Source organism: Chinchilla lanigera, unplaced genomic scaffold (assembly GCF_000276665.1).
Source record: "Chinchilla lanigera isolate Chin_1 unplaced genomic scaffold, ChiLan1.0 scaffold00133, whole genome shotgun sequence".
NCBI classification, from domain to species: Eukaryota; Metazoa; Chordata; class Mammalia; order Rodentia; family Chinchillidae; genus Chinchilla; species Chinchilla lanigera.
The window spans coordinates 1,141,840-1,151,986 of record NW_004955534.1 but is presented as its reverse complement, the minus strand read 5'-3'; positions in this window follow the sequence as shown (position 1 = coordinate 1,151,986).

Below are 10,147 nucleotides of genomic sequence, written 5' to 3'. Positions count from 1 at the left end.
TTTTTTCCATGTTCCATTTATTTTGACTTTTTGTTACACATTCTGGGTTACTTCCTCAACTTGATGTGAGCCTCAGTCCTCATCTATAAATGGGATAAAAGGCTCTACCTCATAAGGCTGTCGGGAGATATTGAAATAAAACTTGGGATGTGATTAGCATGGTGAACTTTAATAAATGGTACTTGTGATTACACATGCTGTTATTCCGGAACCAGTTCCTTTTCCCTTCTCATGTGAAAATGACAATTCTGATGACAATATATCTTGTATTTATAATATGATATTATACTTTAATATTTTCCTTCATTAAACTGAATTTGTAATAACATGACCTTTCCAATTATACTACTTGTAGAAAAAAGTTATACAGTACAAATCCAGTTAACGATATTAATTCTTTTATGCTTCTAAAAACACTTAAAATCAGAAATAGTTTTTCCCTTTTCCTTTTCCTTCTTTCCACCCTCCCCTCTCCTCTGGGGTAGATGTGAACTGAAACAAATGCTGCTAGATAGCTGCTCCTTGACAAATTAGCTAAATTTGGAGCCCGAATTAACCATTTTCTCAGGATGGGAGTGCAGCTACACATGTAACGTGTGACGGTTGCCATAAATTCTGCCATGCAGCCTAAAATAAGACAGGTCAGTAAACTGAATAGCAAAGAGGCTAATGGCCAGCTAACAAGCCTCAAGCCCAGAGGAGACCTGGATTATCTATGAAATTCACTGGCAAGTGTGATCCTTTCTGCACTTAGGGCACCCATGGAGACTAGAATTAAAATTACAGAAAAAGAAGATATATAAATTGGGAGCAATCTAATTTTGCTACTTTATTTATTTACTCATTCATTTGTTCAAGCAGGTGTGATATTAAAACTACATGACATGCGTAGCAACCAATCTTCTGAGATGGAAGCCCCAGTTACTTGGTAGGTATGTGTCAGTCCTGGATTTAGCAGATACTTACTGAGTGGTATTCAGTAGTATTTTCCAGTATTGCGCTAGGCATTGTGTGATGCTGGGCAAGTTATTTCCTTTCTCTGAGCTTTAGTTTTCTTACCTTCAAGGGGAAAAAAGAGTAAATGATTTATAAGGGCTCCTTTCGATCTGAAACTCACAATCAATAAAATGGTACCTTTGGTTATTTTTTGGAAATAACAGGAACAGGTATAGAAAAACAGTAGCTGACTCAAAAGTTGTAGTTTTCAAAATGTAGGAAAAAAACCTCAAAATGAGTCTATGAGTTGTTTGACTTGAGAATTGAACTAAGAGTGATTTCTCCATGTTATCTCCATTATGTTTCTCAAGGTACTACAGAAGAGACAAAGATAGCTCTAATCAAAATATCAGTTCGTTTTATAGCCTTCTCCTCAAAGCTGCAGTCCACTGGCCCCTACCAGTGTCTTAACATGAGACATATCCAATGCCCCTTCAGAGTCAACTACTTTTCTTTTTAGTATTCTCGCTCCAGCTTCTACCACACCCAAAACCTTTCTCTCAGTGGCCAGGAATGGATTGCCAATTCTGGCAAGAGTCCATGTTCCAAGCCTTAACATTCTCTTTTCAGATTTGTCGCCTCATTTCCTGTTTCTTTTGGCCTTGGCCTTCTCATTAGGTATTTGATTCATTCATTTTTGCAAATGCAGTCAAGGAGGGCCAAACGGTTTGTGAGTCACCATTCCTAGATAAAATTCATCTTACAAGGAGCTTCTGACAAGCCATGCTATCACTCACATTCATGAATGGTTTAAGAAGATGTTTTGTTATGGGAGAGTTGAGAGGCTGTTACAATGAATCAATGAATGACGGAGTACCATGTATCCATCATCCAATTTCTACAGTTATCCGTATGGTTGTCTTTTTTCTTTTTTTGTACTGGGCGTTGAACCTAGGAGCACTCAACACTGAGCTACATCTCAAGCCTATTCTATTTGGTTTATTTTGACACAGGTCTTACTAAATTGCCCAGCCTATCCCCAAACTTGAAATCCTCCTGCCTGAGCCTTCCAAGTAGCTGGGATTACAGATGTGTGCCACTATATTCTGTTAATATAGCTAATCTTGTTTCATCTATACCTTCATTTATTCCTTCCTCCCCACAAAATGAAATAGTTGGAAGCAAATCCCAGACATCATAATTTCATCTGTAAATGTTTCAGTATATAGCTCTACAAACTAAAGACCATTTTTACTTAAAAGGAAAAAAAAGGTGGGCAGAATGGTGCACACCTATGGTCCCAATCAACTCAGAAGTCTGAAGAAGGTGGGTCACTTGGGCCCAGGAGTTTGATACCAGGCTGGGTAACATAGTAGGACTCTATCTTAAAAACAGACATACAGCCAACAAAATTTCAATACAATTATTACACTTTAAAAATTAACAATAATTGCTTAACGTTATCAAATATCCAGTCAGTGTTAACATTTCCCCCATTGTCTCCTAAGTGTTTTTCTGTATAGTTTGCTCTAATTAGGATTCAACAAAGCTAATGATGGTTTTTTCTGTACTGGGGATTGAACCTAGGGCCTACACACTGAGCTACACCCCCAACCCTTTTCAAAATTACTTCTCTGAAATAGGGTCTCTCTAAGTCACTAGGTTACTCAGGCTGGGTTTGAAATTGCAATCCTCCTGTCCAAGCCTCCAGAGTGCTGGGATTTCAGCTATGTGCCACCACATCTGGCTTGGTGACTTTTAAGTACCTATGCTTTGTGATATATAGGAGAAAGGACTTGGGAACAAATAATTGTTTGACCTTTAAAACCGTATTATAGTAGCACCTAGTACCTCCTTTTGTCCCCTTCCAGATTGCTGCAACTAAACATTTAGTATCCTAATGGATTCCAAAATTCTTTATAAGCACATAAGACATCTGTCAAAGTGGGAAAGAAGTAAAACTTTAAGTTTGGCCTTGAAATTTTAAAGTTTCTATATAACCAAGAAATTATCTTCCTTTAAAACCAAAACTAGGTTGCAGAGTGTATCTCACGGGTGAGCATATGTTAGGTTGTGGATTCCATATCCAGCACCAGAAAACAAAGCAGAACAACCCTTCTGTGAGTGATCACACATCCACACAAATGCCAACTGCTAATATGTCTAGGGAATGCTTTTGCAAATAGCATTACAGAGCACATCTGTCTTGTATTGTTTTCTTCTCACAGAATAAGGACCAATATAAGCATGTTGGAAATGTGCTATTAAAAGTGAGCACATCCACATTATTAAAACTGAGATGCCACAACTTTTTTGATACATTTAAATGCCCTGAAAATTTGAAATCAGGATAGAAAAACAGGACTTTGATAAGTCGTAAGTTTGAATGTGATATTGAGAAAAAGTATGTGTGGTTAAGTATATGCTTCTTAAATCGGCTGAGTTTACACTTCATCATGAAGTTTTCAGTAAATTGCTGCCTTAATGCCATCAGGAAATATCAATACAAGCCATATGGCTATCACCAGCAAGATCTATAGATACATGGGAATGTGAATGCTGATTAAATTGAATCACAGAGCGAGAAGCAGTATTCCTGCCATCAGGGGCTGCTTCATACTACTGTACTTTTTTATTCATTCGTTTATTTTTTTTAATTTTTTTTTTTCATACTAGGGGTTCAACTCAGAGTCTTTGCACTGATTAAACCCCCAGACCTTTTTTTACTTTTGATTTTGAGATAGGGTCAGACTAAGTCACAAAGTGGTCAAATTTGTGGTCCTCCTCCTTTAGTCTCCTAGAGCGCTGGGATTACAAAGCCTTTTAGTGAGTGTAGATTGTGTGCAAGATATTGTGGTGGATTCAAAAAGAACATGGCATGCTTTCTATTCTACTGTTGCCTAGAGGTCTGGTCAAGGATGGCAGATTTGTTTATCTTGTGACCCATGTCTACCTAGAGTACTGTTTTGAAGATTTGGAGAGGGATTTAGCCTTAGTGGGAAGACAGCATAGATCTATTAGTGATGTCTCTCATTGGGTACTGGTGGAAGGGAGTGAGCTGAGGCATGTGGGCCACCTCGTTACCACCTTGGGCTAAGGGCTCAATGGGGGGGGGGAATATATATATATACATTCTTAAAAGGCAGAATGTTAAAAATTAAAGCTGTAGGAGAATTCCAAGTGAAATGCTGTGGAAAGGCAATAGAGAGAACAATCGGGGTGTGGGGGCCAGGAGGAGACCCAGGACATCTTCTTGAAGGAGAGGTAGTTGATATATGAGTAAATCTGAGTAGATTAGCAGAGGAAGGGCATTCCTAACTTTGGGAGAAGTTTGAGTACAGGCAGAAATCATGATGGCAGGATAGATTGTGAGGAGAGACGATGGAGATAAGCAGATCAGCTAGGAAATTAGTTAAGAAGTAATGAAGTCGGCCTATGTCTTGTGCCTGGAAAACTAGAGAGAAGGGTACAGATCTGAAAAAGTTCCAGGGTGGATTCAACAGGACTTGAGAAGTGGGAAGGAGAAATTAAAAGGACAGAAGAGCAGGCCTGGGGGAGGAGGTGTGGTGGAAGAAAAATATGCATTGTTTTGGACATACGACTACGGAGGGAGTCATTTGTTTAGGGTCTCTAACAAGGTTGGGGGCATTCTGGGCTGGGAATGAGAGGAGAGCAACTTGACGGGTCAGGGTCATGGGAACCAGCCAGCAGACAAAGACCATTAGGGTCACCTCCAGAAGGCATGCTACAAGCCTTCTCAGCAGCATAAGGCGAGGAACCCCCAAATCTAAGCTTGCTGTGGGAGCAGTCAGGAGATAGCACATTAGATGTTATCAGAGTATGGTTCAGGCACTTGCAAGAGTAACGCACTACTGCCACCTAGGGGTCATGCATAGAAACTGCACTGGCAGCTTTGTGAAAGCCACTTAGTGAGAGGAGGACACTATTTCAGAGCCAGCAAGACAACTCCTCCAAAATCCTTTTATACTTCTTTCTTGAACTCTTCTCATTGTACCTCTGCTTCTCTGTCCTCAATGAAGAAAACCGTGGTGGAAGCACTTGTTTTGCAGCACCTTCCTTTCCAGAAAGTCTTAACTGTGAAAGCAGATACTCCAGTTAGTTACAGCCAAGCATGAATGGAGAGGCTTCGTGCTGCTGCTGCTGTCCTGTAGCTGTTGACCAAAGTTCGGGCCTGGACCTCAAATCCCTGCTGGACCCACCACATTGCTCATTTTGACTGAGTCACTGTCTGGCACTAACATTTGATGGTGAAATACTGAATTTTTTCTGTATTTATGTTTGCTTGTATATATTAAATTTAATAAATATTAGGTTTTATTGTGACATTATCTTTTTATAATTTTTAAAATTTTTTGCAGTGCATAATGATTACATTCATCATGGGGAGTTGGTACATGGACATAGCACGTCTCCATTCTTTTTACCTCCTCTTCCCCTCTCCTCCCTTCTTCCAACCTCCATTTCTTGGTCCCCTTCCCATTTGTAAAGGATCTATCTCCCTGTGTCCTATTCTCTAGCTTTTCTTTTGCTCTTAAATTATTTCTGCTTTGGGTTTCTCATATAAGAGAAACCATGCAATACTTAAGCTTGTATGTCTGATTTATTTCATTTACCATTACTGTCTCAAGATGCATCCATTATCCTATGCATGACTCAAATTTATTCTTCTTTATGGCAGATAGTACTCACTGAGTATAGATTTTATTTCTCTGTTGATAGACATATAGGCTACTTCCAAAGTTTAGCTATTATAGATTGTGCTGCTATAAACATGGGAGTAACATGCAAAATTTTTTTTCCCATTCTGTAGGTTGTCTCTTTGTTGGTTATTGGACAGTGCAAACAAGTAATAGGAGAATCATACCTAGTCTTGGAGGGGCTGGGGATTTAGCTCAGCAGCACAGCGCCTGCCTGGCAAGCATGACATCATGAGTTCAATTCCTGGTACCGGAAAAAAACCAAAACCAAAACCAAAAAAATACCTAGTCTTGGAGATTAGTAAAAATGTTTCTAAGGATGTGATATTTAAGGTGAAATTTAAAGATCTGGGAGAAATTAGAAGTTGACTGTTCTGAAAAATAGGAAACTCACAAGGCCGAGGAAAGTAGAGGCCATCTTTCTGGTTCCTCTGTCTTGTAAGATGATAATATAGGGAGTCTCAGTGGTTACACACAGGATAGTCCCTAAGAGGATCTTTAATCCAGAGTTGGCATGTTAGCTAAGGTGAAGAGCATATGTCTAAAATAAAGACAATAATTACAACAGTAACCAGAAAAACAGAAAATGAAGAAATAGAAGAGCCACCCCAAAAGCCTTTGTTTGAAAAACAGTTGTAAAGAGATAAAGAAATGCTAATGCTTTTGAAGTTTTTAAATATGATGCTTTATTTTATTTTTATTCTTGAGAGTTAAACCATTGTTTAAAAATCTCTGTATGGAATCACTTGACCAACTGAACTATACTACCTGGACCTGGAACAAATAACAGTAAAAACAATCTGCCTGAGCTTCGGGTTCCTCATCAGTAAAATAGGGCCAACAATAATAGCTACAAGCTAAGGTTGTTTCGGAGACTTAGTGAGTTAACATTTGCAAACACTTAAATCAGTGTGGCCCACATATAAGAACATGGTACATGTCTATTTCAGTATTTTAGGGATGACCTGTTTATAGACTGTGTCAGGGGAAATACTACTGGGCTGATGGAACACTAAGGTTGCTCCAACCCTGGCTCATTGAAGAGGCTGGCTACACTACTGAATAAAGGCCAACCTCAACCCTAGAAATGGTAAGAAAAAAGAAGGATCAATTCCAGTACATCTCTCTTTCTTTTCTTTCTTATTCTAGGGATCCAACCCAGGATTTCACGTCCATCACATATAACCCACCTGGTTCTCAGACTATACACAGAAAGAAACAAGTTTTCTAGCTCATGTTTATAAGGGATCTTTCCTCCCCCATTTTTTTTTTTTTTTTTTTGGTATCATGATTCAAACTCAGGACCTTGTGCTTGCCAGGCAGGCACTTGTGCCACTAAGCTATGTCCACGGCCCTCCTCCTTCATTTCTAATGAGGAGTCATCTAGTCTCTGCCTAAATACCTCCAGTAAGAAGGTGTATCCTGGAGGTATAATAGTGACAGCGGATAGAATAGCTTCGGTGCCTTGGCGCAGTTAAAATCAATCAACGGTAGAAATCTAGCCAACTTCTCTGAATGCTGGGGGCTGTCTCAGAAACCAGGGCCCCTGCTCCTGCCTCATCCCTGCCCTTATGCCCTAGTAAGAAGGAATTTCCTGTTTTTAGAGGAAGGCTATTTCATTAACTGATAGCTCTAATATTTTTTAGCTCAATCATCACTTTCTCTATTCAGAAATTATATTCCTCATATGGCCATCCACTAATGTTCCTTCTGCCCTGAATAGTCAAATACCACAAAAAAGTTCTCACAATTGTTGGAATTTGAGTAATGACTATAGATCACAATAATGAGTCACTGTTAAATTTCCTGGATTTGATGAAGGTACTATTGTTACTTATGAGAATATCTTTTTCCCTGAGAAATATGCACTGAAATGTTAAGGAGAGAGAGAGAGAGAGAGAGAGAGAGAGAGAGAGAGAGAGGAGGGCAATTACAAATGCCAAAAATACAACTGATGAGATCTGACTGATGATATATGGGAAGTTTTTTTCCAGTCCTGTGAATTTGCCAGTTATTGTATCCTATTTTTCTCTGTCACTCACTTGTTCATTCCTCATTCACTCATTCATTTTTAACAAATATTGATTGAATATCTGCTTTGAGCCTGTCCCAGAACTGGGCACTGTGGATAGAGCAGAGAACAAAGTTGATTCCACTGGCTCTCGCGGACTTGGAACAACTTGTGGATGATCAAAGGAAATCAAATTATTCAACAAATGTTTCTAACTGTGATAGGTCTATGAAAGTAGAGTCAGGATGGAGGAAGAGAGCTACTAGAAGGTTCTGAACCTGGCAGATAACCCCGGCATCTAAGGTTTTAGAGATGCAAAGGGCAGTGAACCAAAGAGATTAGCACTCCTCCATGAAAAATTTGTTGGATGAGAGAAAGCATTTGTGAGCTCAGGTGAGTGGCTTTGGACACGCATTCAAAAAATTGTTCTCTCTGCTCCCTAAAATGGCAAGAATATAGAAAAGAGATTTCCTGAATTTGAATGGCACCAGGTGTATCCTGGAGGTATAATAGTGAAAGTGGATAGAATAGCTTCGGTGCCTTGGCACAGTTAAAATCAATCAACGGTAGAAATCTAGCCAACTTCTCTGAATGCTGGGGGCTGTCTCAGAAACCAGGGCCCTTGCTCCTGCCTCATCCCTGCCCTTATGCCCTATCACTCGCTGCTGGGCTTTAATAGTATAGCTCTAGCAATTGAGCCCTTTACTACACAATTTCAAGCTTGAATCTGAGTTGGATTGGGGAGAGTCCTAAGAATGGAAACTCCAATAGATATCATGCCAATTTCAAGAGCAAATTTGCCTTGCAGCGTAAGTCAGAAAACTTGAATGGTTAGAGCCATTGAAATAATTTTTTCTAAGAAAAATAGCCATTAAATATTGCGATGGATTTGAAGACCAAGCTGATGATGTGCTTGTGACGCCTGGTGCCTAGAACCTAAAAAGCCTTCAGTAAATGGCAGCTGTTGCTCCTGTCATCATTGATAACAAGAGCACTGGGTGAGGAAAACTGTGGTAGCATGAGGACACTGGATATTTAATATACCTCCAGGGTACTGTCAAGTGACAAGGGTCAGGGCTCTCGATGGATGAGTGCAACAACTTATTTTTGCCTATCTCATATTTTTGCTTATTACATCACCTAGTATTCTAGTCAGTACTGAAAATCTAGTACATACATACAGCATTCATTTATTCATTCAACAAGTGTTTATCAAGTACTTGCTATACAATGGACACTGTCCCAGGTGCTAGGGATATGTAACACAATAAAGTAAATAAACAGATAATCTTTATAGTTCTATAAACCATGAGAGTTTTCCTAGAGCTTTCATCTCCATGATTTCATATGACTCTCATGACATCCAAAGAGATGGACATATTGTTACTGTCTCCATTTATAGATGAGGGAACTAATATATACAGAGATTTATTAATTTGCCTGTGAGTAACAGAGCTGGTATTTGAGCCCAGACTTTCCGGCCATAGATTAACATGCTCTTCATTTCAAATATACAAAATGGCCACCAGCCTAATCTACTTCCCATCAGTCTCCCTTTCACCTTTGGGTACCAAAGGTATTCCAGCCTGCCTTCTACCTCTGGACTCCTCCCTTCTTTCTCACGTGTTCTAGAAGTTCAATCAGTCTGTCAGTAGAGAGTTTTAAAATGTCCAGCTCCATGACGTCACAGGAAATAAGTCCTAAAGGTGCCAACTGAAGATTTGGTTAGACTTTAAACTGGACCATTTTAGGATCTAGCTCTGGGCAGGCACTCTCCTTTGTTCAGAGGCCTGGAGAGAAAGGAAAGCCCTGGTAAAATAATAGTTTTAGAAGCCAGGTTCCACATCAGGAGTTTGACACAAGGCTCCCTCAGATTTGGTGACTTGAGCTCTCTTATCGGTAATACACTTTCTCTGACTTGGAAACCCTGCCAGTGTATTTCTGGGATTTGACCATCTTTAAACACCTGCTACATTATTACAATTTAAGAAATCTCTAGGAACACATATTTACCAGGATGTATCTGTAGAGCACAAGAGATTCAGGTCTGCTTTTCAACTGTACATACTTTCACTGTACTCTCTCCAAGCATACAAAGCACTCAGGCTTTTGGGCATGCTTTCTCCACATTAAGTCATATAAATACATTATGGTTTGGACCTTCAATGTCCTCCAAAGGCTCATGTGTTGAAAGAAGAATGGTTCATAGCCCATGGCAATATTTACAGGCAGTGGAACCCTCAGGAGGAAGGGCCTGGTAGAAGGAAGTTAGGTCACTAGAGGCCTATCTTTGGAAAGGATAATGGGGCCCCTGCACCTTCCTGTCTCTCTCTTTGTTTTCCTGGATGCCTTGAGGTGAGTAGCTTATTGTACTGTGTGCTCTTGCCATGGCACACAACCTTGTCACAGGCCCAAAGCAGCAGAACAAATGATCTTGAGCTGAAACCTCAGAAACAATAAGCCAAAAACTTTTTCTTTTAAA